This window comes from Cavia porcellus, unplaced genomic scaffold (genome assembly GCF_034190915.1).
Source record: "Cavia porcellus strain 051 isolate PalLab524CR breed Dunkin Hartley unplaced genomic scaffold, mCavPor4.1 scaffold_1, whole genome shotgun sequence".
Taxonomy (NCBI): Eukaryota; Metazoa; Chordata; class Mammalia; order Rodentia; family Caviidae; genus Cavia; species Cavia porcellus.
In genome coordinates this window covers 61,280,506-61,301,283 of record NW_026947484.1, presented here as the reverse complement: position 1 = coordinate 61,301,283, position 20,778 = coordinate 61,280,506, and positions in this window count along the sequence as shown.

Below are 20,778 nucleotides of genomic sequence, written 5' to 3'. Positions count from 1 at the left end.
CTAATCAGATCATTACAGGATTATGAAGGCTTTTTAGGTCATCAAGATCTGATTTTGGGGAAATCAATAATGTCTACCATAATGTTTCTCAGTCTCTTCTTAATAGCTATCTCTATCTTTATGTATGTTGACATTGAAACTAGACTAATATCACTCTGAACAGTGAATGAGAGTATTGTTATATTTCATATCATAATGCTACAGAATTAGCACTGGGTTTCTTAGGGTCTCTTCTTCTTCAGAGCATCTGTTCATTATATCGTGTATAATATCTGTTCCTGTAAATAGTTTAGAAATTCTTCCCATGTGTGACTCTCTATATGTATATCTAACCTTTCTGTATTATAGGGAAAAGCAGATCAAAACAAGAGAACAAAATAAATTCCTAGAAAAATATGAAATGAAAAAGACATATAGGACCACAATATTAGGTGATCTACAGTAGTTACTATGCTTTGTCTTGTTATTTTCAATAGAATTGTTCACATCATCAGGCATAATATAATTGAATATAACATTACATAGCTATTTTATTAAAAACACAACTTTGAAGATATTGTAGGACTTGAAAGCAGTTAATAATCAAAACCAGAATGGATATCTTTTACATCTTGTCATCTTCAGAGTAGTTTTCTCCACTCCCAGACTTAATACTATCAAGGATACCATATTCGAATGAAATCAGTCAAGGCTAAACAGTAGTTTAATGAACCAGCTTCAAATAAAATCAGTCATATTAAGACAATGTAAGTAATACAGGGTTTCAGTTTAAGTTATTAGGAAATTAATGATGATTACCATGGTATAACCTGCTATTTTTGGGTTAGCTGTCTGTGCCCTCAAATCTAGTATAACTAGACAGACAAGAACAAAATGTAATCAAACTAAACAGAGCAATAAGACTACTTGACTTTTAAATCCTGATACACTATTAACAATGTCCTCTGCCTTCCTTTTTTAGACAATTCCTCTCTTTTCCCTTTCTCAGGGTGCTTTGTATATTTTGGGTCCCACTAACTCTTTTAGTTTTAGATTAGGGGTCAACCTGTTATCTATCTGAGTGTTGCTAAAGCTTTTTACCCCTGAGCTTGATCTTGAGCTGTACTCCTTTACTTACTAAAGTCACAAGGTTGTCCTTCCTTCTAGCCGTGTAGTTCTACACTGCCCAAAAGTGTCATAGCTTTCCAGTCTATCTGCGGCTGCTGGACAAGTCCCTATTTCTCTCTGGTTTCCTGTCACATATAGCATTGTTTTCTTATCTTTGACTCTCAGTATATTAATTCTCTTTCAGGTGGAGTATATTTCCTATTCAGAGCATCTCAGTGGATCCTGCCTCCTAGTTTACTCTGCCTGTTTTCCTTTTTTTGTTAGTGTATCAGGGCTATCTATATTAAAAATTATAGTTACCATCTCTGCCTCATTTCTGCTATTTTATTCTTCTGTCATTATTTGTCCTCTTTACTCCTTCATTCCACAGTCTGCCCTGTTCACTGAGGCCTCTCTGTCACTGTTGCAGGAATCCTGGTATTTTTTCCTCTCTCTATCTGGAATGTCCTTCAGTATTTTTTGTAGGGTTGGGTTGGTGGCCATGAACTCCCACAGTTCCTCCTTGTCTTGGAAATATCTTATTTCTCCATTAATTTTGAGAGAGAGTTTTTCTGGGCACATCAGTCTTGGTGGGAGGTTATTTTCTTTCAGGGCTTGGACTATTTCCCCCCAGGCTCTTCTTGATTTGAGAGTTTGTGTTGATAAGTCTGTCATTATTTGATAAATTTTCCACTGTAGGTAATCTGCTTCTTTTTTCTGCCTGCTTTTAATATTCTGTTCTTGTAGTGGATTTCTGGAATCTTGATTATTTTTTTCTCAAATTTTTAAAAATTTTATTTAAGGAGAAAAAAAAAACAGAAAAAGGGTACAAGTTATACAGAATTTCAAAAAATAAACAGTAGGAAATCACTAGTTAACAGATTACATATTGTCATCTTAGAAATAGTTGTTCAAGTTACAAAATTAAAGCATATAAAGTGGACATTCAAACAGTGAGACTGCAAACAGTTCTGTTCAATGATCCAACAAAAACTCAGTAATATGGTTATCTAGCTTATATGCTTAAATATACATGCAGTCATATCCTTTAGAGCACTTTCTTTTCCTGTCTTTTACAATGAAAATTACACATTTTGGGTTTTATTACTCCCACCATTCTTGTTACTTTTTTGAAGAGAATAAAACCAAATGTGACATAACAAAACAGAGTCAGTCAAATCAAAGGGATGGACATAGTATACAATGTAAAAACAGAATACAAGGTGATCAACAAAGGTTACCATAATGCCTCTTGCTATCTTAAAAAGAATTGCCTATATCATCAGTTATAATAAAAATTGAACAAAACAGTAAAGATCAAAACCAATAAAACCAAAACATTGGAGACATTACAGGACCTCAAAAGAGGATAATAGTCAAACCAGAATGGGCATCATAGTGAATCTTACTGTTTTCACAGTTGTTGCCTATACTCTCAAACTTGGTACTATCAAGCAAAACAGAATAGAGTAAAATCAGTCAAAACAAGATGGTAAGAGCAATACAGGGTTTCAAATCAAGTTAATAGGAAATCAAAGTGGGATACTATAATATATCCTGCTATTCTTTATTTATGTCCCTTAATTTAAAAAATAAATAATAATAAAAGGAGATTGAGATAAAAGAGGCAATAAAAACAAAACAGCACAGGTCAGAACATAACCATTTAAACAAAATAGTGTTTCACCACAAGATATCCTGACATAAAAGTAGTTATCATAGTGTCTCTTTCCTTGAAATCTTTGAGTATAACTTCATATACTGTAGCATCAAACATATCAAGACAATGTAAAACCACTCAAGAGAATGACAGTATTACAGGGTATTTAGAACCAACTAACAGAAAATGAACAATGGTTTATGTATTATCTCCTTATATTATCACATATAATAAAATCCAATAAGATGCAACATGTTAAGACCAATGGAGACAGAAGAACAAAAGCTTGATGGGACTTCAAAACAAGATGATATTAAACCAGCACTAGCTATTATGATATCATGTTTTCTCCAAAATAGCTGTTAATACCATCCAACCTTCTCTGCCTCATTTCTGTTGAGCTCTTTTTCTGTCATTACTTGTCCGTTTGTCTTCTTCATTTCGCTTTCTGTTCCATTCATTATGGCCTCTCTGCCACTGTTTCTAGAATCTTGGTATTTTTCTCTTTTAGAATGTCCTGAAGTATTCTCTGTAGAGTTGAATTGGTGGTTGCAAATTCCCCTAGTTCCTCTTTATCCTGGAAGCACCTTGTTTCTCCATTAATTTCTAGGGATGGTTGTGCAGGATATATCAGTCTTGGCTGGAGGTTATTGTCTTTCAAAGCTTGAATTATTTCACCCCATACTCTTTGTGATTTGATGGTTTGTGCCAAAAAGTCTGCTGTAATTCTGATGGGTGTTCCTTGTAAGTGATCTGTTTCTTGTCTCTGACAGCTTTTAATATTCTGTTCTTATATTGGATTTCTGGAATTTTGATTATTATATGCCTGGGTGTAGTTCTGTTTGGGTTGTAGGTAGCTGGGGTCCTGTATGCCTCATAGATCTGAGTATCTTTACCTTTCCCCATATTAGGAAAGTTCTCCTTGATTATTTCTGTGAATAGCCTTTGCAGTTCATTTGTTTGTATCCCTGCTTCTTCCTTTACACCCTTAATTCTTAAGTTATAGATCCTCTTATCATCTTCTAGCCTTTGTATTGTTACTGCTTATTTCCTTGTTATTCTGTTATGCCAGGTTTCAATAGAGTTTTTAGTTTCCTGGTAATCTCTTTAAACCTGCTTCATGTATTCTATGTTTTCTCTATTTTCTCCATCAAATAATTCTCCCCTTTTTTTCTGTTCTTCCATTCCACCATCTGTTTTTTCTTGGGAGGTGCTTAGCATTTCTTTAAGTATTCTACTTATATCTTGCTTTACTTGGTTAAATACTTTACTTTTGAACTCGTCTATGAGGTCCCGGAATAACGCTTTATGTCTATTGGTGTCATGCCTGATACTGCATGTTTTCTGTCCTCATTCTCCTTTGCATTTACCTTTCCTGGATCAGTGTTCTCAGGATTGGGGACTGAGGACCCTTTCTTGTTGCTCCCTCTTCCCATACTTTTGTTCCTTCCATACAAGCATATAGAGGAGGCCCAGTTTCTTTCTTTGTCAGTTACAGTTTGTTTGAATCACGCCAGCTAGATGTTCCTGCCCACTGCAGTGTACTAAGGAGACACAGACCTGGGCACCTATGCTGGGCCCACCCCTCCAGCTCAGTCAACCTGCTGAAGGCTTCACTGCACTAGGGTGCACTGCCAGATGCAGGGACCTGGTTTGGGATAGCCTACTGGGTCTTAGTCTTCAGCGTCACCCAGGTCAAGCACTCCCCACCAATCCCGCTTGAGAGGGGAATATGTGACTGAAGTCACTGCAGTGTTCTGTTCCGGCTAGTCTGCCTGGTCCCAAATGTCCTCTATTGGAGCCTTCTAGTCTATGGAAGGATCCCTGTTCCTCTCACTCACTGCAGGTCGATGCAGGGCTCCCCACCAGCTCTGCTCTCAATTTAGTTCGCCGATTCCCACTCTCAGAGCTTTCGCGTCTCTATCCCTGCTATTCAGATGCAGCAGCAGCGGCAGGAAATTCAAGCCATGGTTTCCAGAAGCACAGGTTCCAGCTTTGGCACTGAGACTTTAGCTGTTCCAGTCATAGCACCAGGATTGCATTTCCAGTTGGTTTCTCTCAGCTTAGTTCATTCCTGGATTGGCAGGGTATATCTCCCCCTGCTTAGGACTCCCCACACCACACCATTCCTGGAATCTAAACTGGCTATCTCAGAGAGCCTCCATAGCTGCTGTTATCTGTCTGCCATGTTCTCCCGGAAGTTCCAAGTCTTGATTATTATATGCCTGGGTGTAGATCTGTTTTGGTTGTAGGTGTCTGGAGTTCTGTATGCCTCTTTTATCTGAATATCATTTGTTTTTCCTCTGCTTGGGAAGTTTTCCTTAATTATATCTGTGAATATTCTTTGTAGTTCATTTGTAGTTACTCCTGCTTCTTTGCTCACATTTTTTATTCTTAGGTTATAAATCCTCTTGTCATCTTCTAGTCTTTGTATTGTTTCCTCCTGGTTCCTTGTTATTTTAAGAGATATTTTCTTTCGTGTTCACACACCATAAATCTCTCTTCAAGTTTCAAAAGGCTAACTTTAGTTTCTGTCAAGGCATTTTGCCAGCTTTCAATGGAGTTTTTAGGTTCCTGGTAGTCTCTTTGGATCTGTTTCATGTATTTGAGATTTTGTTAATATTCTTCATGAAAGGTTTCTCTTCCTTTTCTGAGTTCCTCTGTTCTTCCACTTGTGTTCTCTTAGGAGGGCTTTTCATTTCTTTAATTAATCTTTTTATATCTTGCCTCATTTGGATCAGAAGTACAGTTTTAAATTTGTCTATGAGGTCATGAAGATATTTCTTTATGTCTGCTGAGGCTGTATCTAATATTGCATGATTACTGCACTGTTTCTCTTCTGTATTTATCTCTCCTGGGCTTATTTTTCTGGAGTCAGTAGCTGGAGGGTTTTTTTTTCACTTCTATCTTTTGTCATGGTTTCTTCCAGACAGGTGTGTCCGGGGTGTCTCTGGCCCTCTCTGTATTGCTTAGGGTCTTTCTGAAGCATGCTGACTAGGGTTTTGCTGCCCTTTCTAAATTGCTGTTACCTGAGATATCTTAAACTCCCTCCCAGGGGCTTGGAATGGTGCAGAGACACTCACTCCAGGCCTCCCAGTCCAGAGTTCAGGGTGCAGGCAGGTAGGCCCAATTCCCCGAAGCTGGTTAATCATGGAAGGAAACCGGAAAGTTCTGGCTCTGTATTTTTGATTACTGTCTGAAGAGGTGTTTTCAGAAGCAGCTTCTCTGGGCTCCATTCATGGTGGTGGCTCTGTGGGACTCCAGTCACATGGGCCTGGAGGCATTGAAGACACACTCGCCCGCCCGGCGACCTTGGGGGTGCTCTGGCAGTGGGGGCCTGCTCAGCACTGGTGTCATGGGCTTCAGTCCTTGTGTGAGCCACGAGTGCAAAGGTGGGGATGTGTCCCAGCAGGTCCAGTTCCATGCCCATGATGCCACAACACGCCCTTCTCCTTGTGCCCTCTGGGACAGGGCCTAGATCTGGGGAGTTGGTGGATGTGACGGAGGTGGTGGTGGTGGTGACTGTGGCAGCCACAACTCCGTGGGGCTCCGGTTGCGCAGGCCTGGGGAAGGCGAAGACACACTTGCCTGCCTGGGGACCTCAGAAGGGCGCTCCAGTGGGGGGGGCACTCAGCACCAGTACCGTGGGCACTGGTACTCACACAAGCGGAGAGTGCAAAGGTGGCAATGCGTCCCAGCAATGCGGTCCCAAGCCCATAGGGCCACAATGCGCCCTTCTCCTCGCACCCTCCTGGACATGGCTGGATCTGGGGAGGAGGCGGTGGCAGGGGCGGGGGCAGCCAGTGGGCGCCCAGTTGTTTTACTCCCCCAGCCTCTGTCGGGCCCCTGGCGACAGAGTCAGAGGCGGTGGCTGGAGGCGGTAGCACAGGGATGGTCTGTCTCACCAGTGGCCCGGAGGCTAGGGCTGCATGGTGGCGCAGACAACCAGGAGTGTATGTTTGATTCGTTTTTCTCACCTTAGTTTCTTCTTGGGACAAGAGAACTCCTCTCCACCTGTTCCGGGCTCCCCATATTGTATTATGCTGAGGTCTAAGTTGACTATCTCAGGGAGCCTCTGTAGCTGGCTGTTATCTATCCACCATCTTAGCTCCACTGCCAATTAGTTAATTTTAAATCCTACTCAGAGCCTCTTCATAGTGGTTTCCAACAGTTGGCCCCTGCCAACCTGGATCTGGGGGCATTTTTTACAATACAAAAGGCTTTGGCAGATGTTTGTCCTGGCAAAAGTGTATTTGAACTGGGGATGAAGAGAGCCTTGTTGGAAAAGACAAGTGATTTAAAGTAAATAGCACTCATGGACAGAATAGAAGAAACCTGTGTATCCCCCCATCCCCCGCCACCCGCTTTTTTTTATTTACAATGTTGGTTTGCATTTTTGTATGCTAATTGCTTTAACAAGAAAGAAGTTGCAGCTCTATTGTCCACCTGGTATTCAATAGCTTTATTTAATATCTCTAAAAAGCAAGGAAAGATTCAGTAGCCTCCTGTTTAATAGTACTAAAGGAACCTTAAACATCCACTGCTTCAGGGATTCTTTTCCAAGCTTTTAGATCAATTTGAGTCATTTGAGGATAAGCTTGGGGGTGGCAATGAACTTGCTGGCAAATATCTGAAAACTCTCCCTCTCCCTGTAACTCAGTAACTCCTACAGGAATATTATGAACCTAAATTATCTGTAGCTTATGTGTCTGCAACATCATTATATTCTTGGAGCCACATCTGATATTGTGTTGGAGTGACAACAGTACCCACTAAGGCTTTCCAATAGAAAGGGGTCATTTCATAGTGTGACCAATACCCTCAATAATGCCAATTACCAATGTACTTTTTTTATTTTTCTAATTTTTTTATTTAAGGAGAAAAAGAAAAAACCAAAAAGGGTACAAGTAATACAAAATTTAAAAAATAAACACTAAGAAATCACTAGTTAATAGATTACATATTCTCATCTTAGAAATAATTGTTCAAGTTACAAAATTAAAGCATATATAGTGGACTTTCAAGCAGTGAGAGTGCAAACAGTATTGTTCAATGATCAAAAAAACCTCAGTAATATGGTTATCCATCCTACACACTCAAACATATATGCAGTTATAACTTTTAGAGCACCTTCTTTTCTTTTCTTTTGTACAATGACAATTACACATTTTGGATTTTATTACTCCCACAGTTCTTATTACTTTTTTTGAAGAGAGTAAAACCAAATGCAACATATTAGAACAGAGTCAGTCAAATCAAAAGAATGGACATAATAGATAATGTAAAAACAATATACAAGGTGATCAACAATGGTTACCATACTGCCTCTTGCTATCTTAAGAATTGCCTATATCATCAGTTATAATAAAATTGAACAAAACAGTAAAGAATACAACCAAAACATTGGAGACATTATAGGACTTTAAAAGAAGATAATAGTCAACCAGAATGGGCATCTTAATGAATCTTATTGTCTTCACAGTTGTTGCATACACTTTCGAACTTGGTTCTATCAAGGAAGGCAGAATAGGGGAAAATCAGTCAAAACAACATGGTGAGGGCAATACAGGATTTCATATCAAGTTAATAGGAAATCAAAGTAGGTTACTATAATGTATCCTGCTAATTTTATTTATTTTTCCCTTAATTAAAAAGGTAAAAATAAAAAAGCAACTAATTTTTTAAAAAGGGGGATTGACATAAAAGAGGGCATAACAACAGAACAGCGCAGGTCAAAACATAACTATTTAAGCAAAATAGTGTTTCACCTCAAGATATCCTGACATTAAAGTAGTTACCATAGTGAGTCTTTCCTTGAAATCTTTGAGTATAACTTCGTATACTGTAGCACCAAACATATCAAGACACTGTAAAACCATTCAAGAGAATGACATTATTACAAGGTATTTAGAACCAGCTAACAGAAAATGAACAATGGTTTCTGTATTATCTCCTTGTCTATAAAAGTTTTTGCTTATATTATCACATATAATAAAATCCAATAAGATATAACCTGTTAAGACTGGTGGAGACAGAAGAGTACAAGCTTGATAGGACTTCAAACCAAGATGATACTAAATCAGCACTAGCTATTATGATGTCTTGTTTTCTCCAAAATAGCTGTTCCTAGCATCCAATCTTCTCTGCCTCATTTCTGTTGAGATCTTTTTCTGTCGTTTGTTGTCAGTTTGTCTTCTTCATTTCATTTTCTGCTCCATTCATTGTGGCCTCTCTGCCATTATTTCTGGAATCTTGGTATTTTCCTTTTTTAGAATATCCTGAAGTATTCTCTATAAAGTTGAATTGGTGGTTGCAAATTCCCCTAGTTCCTCTTTATCCTGGAAGCACCTTGTTTTTCCATCAATTTCCAGGGACAGTTGTGCAGGATATATCAATCTTGGCTGGAGGTTATTGTCTTTCAAAGCTTGAATTATTTCCCCCTATGCTTCTCATGATTTGATGGTTTGTGCTGAGAAATCTGCTGTAATTCTGATGGGTGTTCCCCTGTAAGTGATCTGTTTCTTGTCTCTGACGGCTTTTAATATTCTGTTCTTATACTGGATTTCTGGAATTTTGATTATTATATGCCTGGGTGTAGCTCTGTTTGGGTTGTAGGTGGCTGGGGTCCTGTATGCCCCACACATCTGAGTATCTTTACCTTTTGCTAAATTAGGGAAATTTTCTTGGATTATTTCTGTGAATAGCTTTTGTAGTCCATTTGTTTGTGTCCCTACTTCTTCTTTTATGTTCTTAATTCTTAAATTATAGATCCTCTTATTATCTTCTATGCTTTGTATTATTGCTGTTTGTTTTCTTGTTATTTTTAAGAAGTTTTTCATTTGATGCTCCCATATTACAAATCTGCCCTCCAATTCAGATAATCTATCCTTAGTTTCTTTCAAGATGTTATGCCAGCTTTCGATAGAGTTTTTAGTTTCCTGGTAATCTTTTTGAACCTGCTTCACGTATTCTATGTTTTCTCTGTTTTCTCCATCAAACAATTCTCCCTTTTTTTTCTGTTCTTCCATTCCACCATCTGTTTTTTCTTGGGTGGTACTTAGCATTTCTCTAATTGTTCTACTTATATCTTGCTTTAGGTCATTAATAACTTCATTCCTAAACTCGTCTATGAGGCTCTGGAGATACCGCTTTTTGTCTATTGGTGCCTTGTCTGATATTGCATGTTTTGCAGGATTGGGAGCCGAGAACCCTTTCTTGTTGCTCCCTCTTCCCATATTTTTGGTTCTTGCCATATAAGCGTATATAGGAGGTCCAGTTTCTTTGTTGGTTACAGTTTGTTTGAATTGCACCGGCTAGGTGTTCCCGCCCACTGCAGTGTACTAGGGAGACACAGACCTGGGCAGCCTATGCTGGGCCCGCCCCTCCAGGTCAACCTACTGAAGGCTTCACTGCTAGGGTGCACCTCCAGGTGCTGGGACCTGGTTTGGGCTAGTCAACTGGATCTTAAGTCTGCGGCGTCACCCAAGCCAGGCATTCCCCACCAATCCCACTTGAGAGGGAAATATTCCACTAAGGACACTGCAGCGTCCTGTTCCGGCTAGTCTTCCTGGTCCCAATATGCCCTTTGCTGAAGCCTCCTACTCTGTGGAAGGGTCTCCGATCTGCTCACTCATTGCAGGTCAATGCAGGGCTCCCGGCCAGTCCCACTCTGAACTCCATTCACTGCTTCTCAGTCTCAGAGCTTTCATGCCTCTCTTCTTGCTGTGCCAATTGGGACGCAGGAGCGGCTGCCGGAAATTCAATTCACGGCTTCCAGTGGCGCAGGCTCCAGCTTCCGCGCTGAGACTTTATCTGTTCCTGTTATAACATCAGGATTGCATTTCCAGTTGGCTTCTCTTAGTTTAGTTCATTCCTGGGTCGGCAGGGCATAACTCCCCTTGCTTAGGACTTCTTGCCTGGCACCATTCCTGGATTTTAAGTGTGGTTTCTCAGAGAGCCTCCAAAGCTGCTGCTATCTATCCGCCATGTTCTTACCAAAGTACTTTTAAGTCCATATTTTTTTTTTTTGGTCTTTTTCGTTTTTATCGGTACCAGGGATCAAACTCACGACTGCCTGCTTGCAAGGCAGGTGCTTATGCCGCTGAGCTAAATCCCCAGCCCCCGAGTCCATATTTCTTGACAGTCTTTTTTTTCTAACTCATTAAACACAGAGTATTGCAAACTTTCAAAGTGGAGCTCTCGTCCTTGTTGGCCCAAGGACAAGCAATTAATTCCCCATGTTGCTTAGCTTCTTGGGCCAGCTTTTACATGAGAGTTAAAACTGGTGGGGAGTTTTTCAGAGGTTTTACAGGGCTTATGTCTGCAGTGGCAACAGAGTGGGGCTTAGGGGATAAGCAAATGGGGGAGGTGTCGAAGCAGCAGAAGCAGCGCACCCAGGAAGACCTGGAAGCCTACCATGCAATGTTTCATCTGCTTGCCTGCCACATGTTATCACAGAATTCTGGCAAAGAAACCAGGTGTGGCTGAGATACCATCTCACTCCTGAAAGAATGGCCAGGATCAAGAAAACCAACAACAACAAATGCTGGAGAGGCTGTGGGGAAAAAGGAACTCTCCTACACTGTTGGTGAGAGTGTAGACTGGTGCAGCCTTTGTGGAGGTCAGTCTGGAGATTTCTCAAAAAGCTGAGATTGGAAGTCTCATTTATTCCAGCTATTCCACTTCTAGGCATATTCCCAGAAGAACTGAAAGCATCATACCACAGTGATATATGTGCACCTATGTTTATAGCAGCACAATTTGTAATCGCCAGATCTTGGAAACAACCCAAGTGTCCTTCAACTGAGGAATGGATAAAAAAGTTGTGGTATTTCTATACAATGGAGTATTATTCAGCTATAAAGAAGGATCACGTTGAGATATTTATCAATAAATGGGCGCAGCTTGAGACCATACTCATAAGTGAAATAAATCAATCTCACATGTATGAATACCGAATAGTTTCCCTAATGTAAGTAATGATTCAAATATATAAAAATATGTGGTAATCATGATTCCCCATTATGTGGCCTTGAAGACTTATAAAGTTTTCACTTATTAATTGGAAAGGCTTTATTCTGGGCTTCTTGATATGGAAATACTTGAAGCTATAGTGTATGAGGTTTTATTCAAATATTTCAAGGAAAAAGACAGACACTATGGTAACTACTATTAAGTCGTGTTATTTGGTGGTGAACCACTAGGTTGCTGAAACAGTCATGCTTTGACCTGTATTGTTATATTGTTATGTCCTGTTTTATCTCAATCTCTGCCTTATTCATTAAAAAATTATTTAGTTATTTTTTATGTTTTTTTTAATTAAGGGGAAAAATTTTAAAAATTACCAGGGTATACAATAGTAACTTTTTTGATTTCCTATTAACTTGTTTTGAAGTCCTATAATACTCCCACTATCTTGTTTTGACTGATTAGACTCTGTTCCATTCTGTATGATAGTATCAAATTTGAGGGTATAGGCAACTACTTTGAAGGCAATAAGATTCACTAAGATGCCCATTCTGGTTTGACTATTGTCTCCTTTGGAAGTCCTGTAATGTTTACAATGCTTAAGTTTTATTGGTCTTGTTCTCTACTGTTTTGTTCAACTTTATAGTATATAATGAGATAGACAATTTTTTTTTAGGAAACAAGAGACATTGTTGATAACCATTGTTGATAACCTTGTACTCTGTTTTACATCATGTGCTATGTCTATCCTTGGTTTGACTGACAGCTTCGTTTTGCCATATTTGACTTTATTCCCCCCCCCTAAAAGTAATAAGAACTAAGGAGTAATAAAACCCAAAATGTGTAAATTTTGTTGTAAAAAAGAGAGGGAAAAAAAAGAGTTCTAAATGATACAACAGCAAGTGTGTTTAGGGGTGTTAAATAGCTGACCATATTAATGTTTTTGGTTGGATCATTGAACACAACTGTTTGCAGTCTCACTGTTTGAGTGTCCACTTTGTATGCTTTGATACTGTGATTTGAGCAACTATCTCTAAGATGATAATATGTAATCTATTAACTGGTGATTTCTTACTGTTTTTTTTTTTTTTGCAGTTCTATATTACTTGTACCCTTACACTGCTTTGTTTTGTTTTGTTTTTTCTCTTTTTCCTTTTAAATAAAAAAAAACAGGTGTGCAGGACAGAGATAGGAGCTCGAGACTCCTCATGTGGTAGTTTGTCTATCTTGTTCCAATCCTCCACAATGAGCATACCTCCCCCAGGATACCAAGGCCACCAATCACAAGCTTCCAACAAGAGTTGCACCAAATTACACTTGGGGGATAACATGGCCCACCTTTCTAAGAATGAAAAGCTTTATGTTTCTGTTATGCTTCAGACAGGGAATTCCCCATGACTTACCTGGTGAAGGGATTTTTCCAAAGAAAATTAGGTAAAATGAGGTAGACAAGTGTCAGGGGCTGTGCTCCATTCTAGGAACACAGCAAAGCTAAGTCACCCTCCCAAGCAGAGGTCTCCACTGTCAAGTCTCTGTTTGGGCACCAAGCTGTTGGGGTCTGTGCCTAGATCCTCAGTCCCCTAAATATGTGCATGGTGAAGGCCCAAAGGTCTGAGACAAGTGGTATGATTTTTAGGGCTCCAGGAGGACTAAAATCCTCTGCAGAGTTTGTTAACTCTGCTAGCCAGCTGACCAACTAACTCTGGGCAGTCCATGTTTAATAGAACAAGCAAGGAGTTGAGCGGAAAATGCAGGAAACCTGAGCAGGATCCTGGGGGAGTTCACTGGTTATTCAGAATCTAAAAAGAAACCTTCCAAACAGCATTGCACATTATGCCCTCCTGTGTGCTGCCATGTACCTGCCTCTAGCAGCACACCTGGCCTGTGCACCCTGTGCTTCTTCTCATCTGAGGTTGAGGGAGGAGCTCTGGATCTTGCCCAGGTCACTGGGGCCAGTGCTTCATGCTTGGACACTTCTAGATTAGAATACTAGTTCCTGTGTGGAATGGGAAGAATGCTTCATCCAGGAGACACTGTAAGAGCCCCACTGTGCTAGTAGATCTCATCACTGCTTGGTCATGTTGAGTTTGTTTCCTAGAAGACTAGCACACAAATAAAAGAGCTGTCATACTGACAGTGCTACGTTTGGCTCCGTGTCTCCCAGAGGCTGTATGGTAAGAGCTTGGTGCCCAGCATGGCACTGCTGGAGGGCTGTGGCATTTAGGTGGGAGACTGGGGGAATCTTGAGGTGGTGGGACATGGGCCCTTCAAGGGACTGGAACCCCTGCTTCTTCCTCCCCTTTCACTGCCTGCCTGTGAAGTCAGTGTATTTGCTCTGTCATCTCTTCACCATGGGCCCAAAACAGCAGTGCCAGTCCACAGCTCAAAGGAAAGCTTTTCTCTTGATAAGTTATCATGCTGAGCATTCCTCACAATGATGCAAAGCAGGTTGGGAGCTTGGAGGCTGGGAGATAGAGGATTGATACGAGTTGCCATGAGGAATGTGGGTAGTGGCATAGAGAGATAGAGAGGCATATTCAGGCTCAAAGGAGTCACAGGGCGCATCTCAGCACTGGCGTGTCCAATGATGGATAATTATGCATGGGCAGTGACAGCAGCCAGGCCAAAGCAGTTAATACAAGTAATGACTCACATCCCCCAGGGAGGAAAACCTGACTCACTCTAGGCAGCAACTCACTTTTGGGTGGTGATGCTCAAAACAGGTGTGCAGAAGAAAGGATAGGGGTTCACAGCCCAGCACCCAATTACTGCAGTGGATGCTGAAGTTACCCTACCAACCCTGCTGCCAGCCAGGAATGCTCCTACCTTCAAGGCTCATGATGGCTTAGATGGACTACAGGGCCTGAGAGTGTCAGATCCCTTGTACAACTTTGCTTAGTCCTCTGAGCAGCCGCAAGTGTGTGTGTGTATGTGTGTGTGTGTGTGTGTATGTGTGTGTGTGATAAGAATAGGTCGCTGTGGTTCTTCAGTTCATCCTCCACTTCTAGTCCTGGGCTCACAGCACCTGCAGGAATATACTCAACCCTCCACACACATAGAGCTAGGTGGTGAAGGCATTCACATCCTGAAGGTCCCCATCCAGCAAGGGGACACTAGCAGGTAATACCTGCCCTTTAAAGAACAGTTCTGAAGTACATTATTCCTGACTCTTCAGGTCGTTTATGAGACCAAGGCCAAAATCTGCACAGTAACATAGGCCACACCCAGCCCTTTAAGGCCATCACACTGATTCATTCTCTCTCTCTCTCTCTCTCTCTCTCTCTCTCTCTCTCTCTCTCCCTCTCTCTCTCTCTCTCTGTTTTTCTCTTTGCAGCCCTCATTCATGTCTCAAGGATGAGTTGTACACTGATAAATATTTATAACTGGACCTTCAGGAAAAATAATTGTTGATATTTGTAGCATTTACCCATTTCTGTAGTGTAGACACATAGACTAATTAATTTCAAATTGCCGAGATAACATCACCATCTGTGGCTGGACAGGACATGTGCACAGTTAGACTTTGGAAGTGAGGATGAACTGAGCCTAGTATACCTGCTGGGGATGTGGCTCAACATAAACCACCTGCATGCAGACAGCTGTCACAAGGTCATGGGGGAAGAGAGGAAAGACTGCCAGTCAGGGCCAGAACCCAGAATGTTGAGTGCACTGACATCAGCCATGGACACCAGGAAACGGGAGAGAAAACATAACTCTGAGTGGAAGGAAAAGAATTTCTACTGTGTAATAAATGGGTGGCAGGGAGAGTGGAAAGGGCAAGAAGGTGGAACTGAGAACACTCTATAGGCACCTTTTGCATTTGAACAAGTAATAAGGAATGGCATCTCCAGTTGGAGCACAGAAGATGAGGTGCCTTCATTTTAGACTAATTAAGTTTGAAGTTTCTTCACGTGCTTCAGGTTGAGAATATGAGTGAAAAATGCAGGTGAGAAGCACAGGGCAGACATAGATGGAAAGCTGTGCAAGGCATGACTCCGTGTTCCTGAGATGTTCTGCCCCTTTGCCTCCAATGCCAGGCAACCATTGATTCCTATGTTACTGCTTAGGAGCACAAATCAGTGATTTCAGTGCAGGCTTTAACTATCTGAGAATATAAAGTAGGTGGACTGAAAGGTTTGGGATCTTGGGTACCAACAGCCAGGGTAGCTCCCTGCTGGAATGCTCACTGCTAATATCAGCAGAGAGTCTAGAGTTGCCTAATGTGGGAGGATTAGAAGAAAATAAAATGTACCTGCTTTCTCTGCAACGCAACAGGTCACTTCTGCTGGTGTGGCTGCTGCAGTGTTGACAGGATGGTGTAGTTTCACAAAGTGCTGGAATCAGGCTCTCAGAGGAGTAGGGAAGAGCATCCAGGAGTTTATACAATCGCTAAAGTCAGATCCAACATGGCTCCGAGAGGGCCAGTGAGCTACTACAGCCCTCAGAGATGGGCACCCGGCCAAGAATGATGGTTAAACCAGCAACAGTTCTATCTCCAACAAAGGGCGAAAATAAGAAGCTGGATGCTGATCACAGCCATGGCACACTTAGATTTGAACTGTTTAAAAAAAAAAAACCTAGGCATGTGAAAAATTTAAGAGTTCAACTGAGTGAAGAATGGCTTATATATGGGGCTTACACCATCGTTTCAACTCACAAGAGATTCAGAGAGCTCCATCAGCATCTGGGCAGTGAGCTTTTATAGGCTGAATGCAGAAGAAAGTGCTTAACTGGCTACAGTGATGTGTCTACCGTACGTGGGCATGATCACGTGAACCTTCCTGGCTGGGGGTGAATTGGCCTAAGTTCCATTTCACTTCTTCACTGGACTTTGGTTTGCTTGCTAGGAAGCCAAGATGCTGGAGTTCAATGAGTTCTGGCCAAATTCTATTATCTTAACATTCTCATGAGAGAATGAAGAGAAAATAAATTCAAGTTAAAACCTGAAAAGACTATAAAGGGCTGCAAAATCTATATGATTATACTGAAAAGTCACCCACTATTAAGTACTATAGTATCAGGGTTCTTTAGAGGCACACAGCCAGTGGACAGGGAGTATGATAAGGACTGGCCGGAAGATGGAGGCTGTGTACAGCACCCTCAGTCTGCAAGCTCAAGGCCCTGTCCAGAGGCCACATAGCCAGGAGCTCTAATGTCAGAGAGAAGATGGTATCTCACCTTCGGAAGAGAGAAAATTCTCCATTCCTTCAGCTTTCCTTTGGGCCAAGCCTTCAGTGAGTTGGTAGTAACTGCCCAGCTAAGCAAGGGCTGATCTTCACCCTGTCTACTGATTCAGATGTAAATCTTTCCTGAAAACAGATACAAGCAGAACTAGTGTTTTAGCAGGTGTGTGAGCTTCCCAAGTTCAAGTAGACAAGCACACAGAGTGTCTTTAATGTCCATGATAACTGACTTGGAATTCTGCACGGAATGTCTCCTCTGTTCATTTACATGATCACTTATTTTATCGATATGGACTTATGTGACCGGCGCAGCTCCAATGAAAGAGAAGACAGGAGACGCTTTTGTGGACGACAGTTAACTGCTAGTTTATTTACGCGGGCTCTGGTTTATATATTTGGCCGTGACCAATCACAGGCTGCCACAAGGAAGCAGGGCGGGAATGGGATGTAGGCTCCGGCTACTATATCCAGCTGTGGCCAATCAGGAGTTGCCACAGAGTATGGAGTGAGCACGAAGTGCACACGGGTTGGCTAATTTAAAGAGGGACGTAGTGCATTGTGGAAGCTGGCGTGGTCCTTAGTCCCGGGTGGGGTATGGTATGTTGAGCGCCTGCGCCCAACATCTCCCCCTTTCTTTATAACTGACGCAGGGTCTCCAGAGGTCGGTGCCCCTCGTGAGGTGTCACGCTGCAGTCATGACAGTGCCTCACTACTCGTTGGTGCTCTTTTGGAGGGGGCGGGAGTATTGTTTTATGAGCCCAACCCACATGCTCACCGACATGGGGACCGGGGTGTCTCCTGGCCAAGGACGACACCCCCTGCGATGCTTTGCTCCACACCTGCGTCACAGCATGGTGAGCCATGCTGCCGGGCTTTGACCAGATTCCATGATCAGCAATGCTTGTTTGATACTTTGTCCCTATTCCTTTGTCTGCGAATCCGACAGAGCAGAAGTAGACTGCCGAATGCGGCAAGTGTGGTCATGGTAGCCAGAGCCCCTGTTCCTGCCCATTCCTTTATGAAAGCCAATTGGAGAGTTGGCCCGAGCTGGATCACAGGAAACTCGTCTGAGTCCGCCATAACTGGAATCGGTACGAACTGGAGTACCTGCATAACAACAGCTGAAAGTGTACTGTTATCCCAACATTATAACATATAGCAGGTTGCAGTGGAGCAATTTAGAAAAGTCATTGGCTGCAAGGACCGTACGAGATGCAAGAAGGAAGGGAAAAGGAGGCTACTAACCAGGGGAGTTGGCCAAGGTGCCATAGTTAATGGGAGTTGTGGGTATACTTGCTAGGTCTGGCTTGTGAGGCTCCTGTTGGTTCCCCTGTTCTGTGGTTGACATTTCCTCTGGGCTGGGGTCTGGTGGTTTGCAGGGACGTATCAGGCGTTCCGGGACCCAGACAGGTTCGCTGCCTTCTTCCTGTGGGAAGATACAAACCGCCCCTCTCGCCCAACTAAGTACTGGGCTGGGGCCTCTCCACACCCCATGCAGGAGGTCTTTCCAGCGTACCCAACCATGTTTGGGTGCGACAGGGTTGGCATGTAGCTGTGCTGGCGTGGATCCTTGTGGGTTGATGTTTACAAAATTGTAAGTGAAGAGGGCAAGATTTAGTCTGGCCCTAGGTGTCATGCCCTGGGCAATACCCTCCTTTTGTTTAAACAGAATAGACTTGAGGGTTTGATGAGCACGCTCAACTATGCCTTGGCCCTGAGGATTATAGGGGATTCCATGTCTGAGGGACACCTGCATTTTTTGGCAGAAGTCAGAAAATGACTTGCTGGTGTAAGCAGGGCTGTTGTCTGTTTTTAAATGCTTGGGTTGTCCCCAGGCGGCCCATGCAGCCAGGCAATGTTGAATGACATGTCGGGCCTGTTCACCTGTCTCAAGGGAGGCAAACATCACTTGTGAGCAGGTGTCGACGGAGACATGCACATACTTGAGATTTCCAAATTCTGGGATGTGAGTAACATCCATTTGCCAAATGTGTCCTGGGAGGAGACCACGCAGACAAACGCCACAAGAGGGCACCACATGACTAGTGACACACGTGGGACAGTCTCGCACTATCTGTCTAGCCTGCTCCCGAGTGAGCCGAAACCTATTCTGCAGAGTGCGAGCATTTACATGAAACCATGTGTGGAACTCTGAGGCCTGCTCTATGGCTGACAGAAGGATGTTAAGAGGGCGAGTAGCTGCGTCGACCATGGCATTCCCGAGAGCTAATGGTCCGGGAAGGGAAGTGTGCGCGCAAATGTGGGCAGCGAAGAATGGTGCAGTCCTGTTCAGAATAAGTGTGCGGAGCTCTAGGAAAAGAGCATGGGCTTTAGAGGATTCCCTAATTGGGCCCGAAACTTCCAACACTTGTAAGGCGTTGACAACATAATGTGAGTCAGAGAGCAGATTGAAAGGTTGTGGGTACTGTTTAAACACTTCTATGATGATTTTTAGCTCTGTTAGTTGAGGTTGATCAGGCACAAATTGGACAGCTACTGGTTGGTGACCTTGCACAAGGTAGGCACCAACGCCTGTTTTTGACCCATCAGTGAATATAGTAAGTGCATGAGGAATGGGTTTTGATGATGTGAACTTCGGGAAGATTACTGGGTGTTCTTTCACAAAATGCAAGATGGGGTTATTGGGGTATTGGTTATCTATAGATCCTTCATAGGTGCACCTGAGGATAGTCCAGGAGTTTACACAGGACACCAGTATTTCGATCTGTTGTCGGGTATAGGGAACCTTAATGAAGTGAGGTGGGTGACCGAAGTGTTGCATACATAGTTTAACACCTAGTAGCGCTAGATCCGCCACCATTTCTGGATAATAGCTGATGCTTTTGGCTGGTGACATTCTTGGGTGGATCCACAATAATGGTTGCTGTTGCATAAGTAAAGCAGTGGGTTGAGAAGCAGATTGCAAAATGCACAGCAAAATTTGGACTCCTGGGGCAGCCCTCTGAAGGGTAGCCTTCTGAAGTGCTCGCTCCACTGAGCCAATGGATTCTCGAGCCTCAGGGGTCAGAAGTCTGGGTGACAACAGATTATTATCCCCTTTCAGCAGATCATACAAGGCTCGCAGTTCACTATTGGGTATGTTCAGAAAGGATCTGAGCCAATTGATATCTCCCACGAATTTTTGCAAATCATTAAGTGTTTTTATCTGATCAGTTCTAAGATGTATTTTTGGGGGGGATATATGGTCCGGACGGATAACTGTGCCCAAAAAGGATTGAATTGTACCCTTTTGAATCTTTTCTGGGGCCATGACTAATCCGTGCCACCTTAGGGCTTGTGTCATGGTGATGAATGCTGCATCTAATTCAGCTTGTGACCTATGGGTAAGGAGGATGTCGTCCATATAATGAATACATTTGACATGCGGGTGTTTTTTCTTAATGGGGTCTAAAGCCTTATTCACAAATAACTGACACATGGTGGGACTATTTTTCATTCCTTGGGGTAGAGCTGTCCACTCATATCTCATATCTATGCCCTCTTGGTTTACTGTGGGCAGGGTAAACGCGAATCTGTGGGTGTCCTCTGGATGTAGTGGGATGGAGAAAAAGCAATCTTTAATATCAATGACAATAGTAGGCCAGTCTTGTGGTAGGGCTGTCAATAATGGTAAGCCCCGTTGTACTGGGCCCATTATCTGCATTTGAGCGTTTATGGCTCTTAAATCATGTAGGAGCCGCCATTGGCCTGACCTTTTCTTTATTACAAAAATGGGAGTATTCCAGGGTGACGTTGAGGGTTGGATATGGCCTAACTTTAATTGCTCTTGAATAAGTTTGGATGCAGCTTCTGCTTTGTCTTGTGGTAGGGGCCACTGATTTATCCAAATGGGGTCATTAGAGACCCATGTCAATTTGAGAG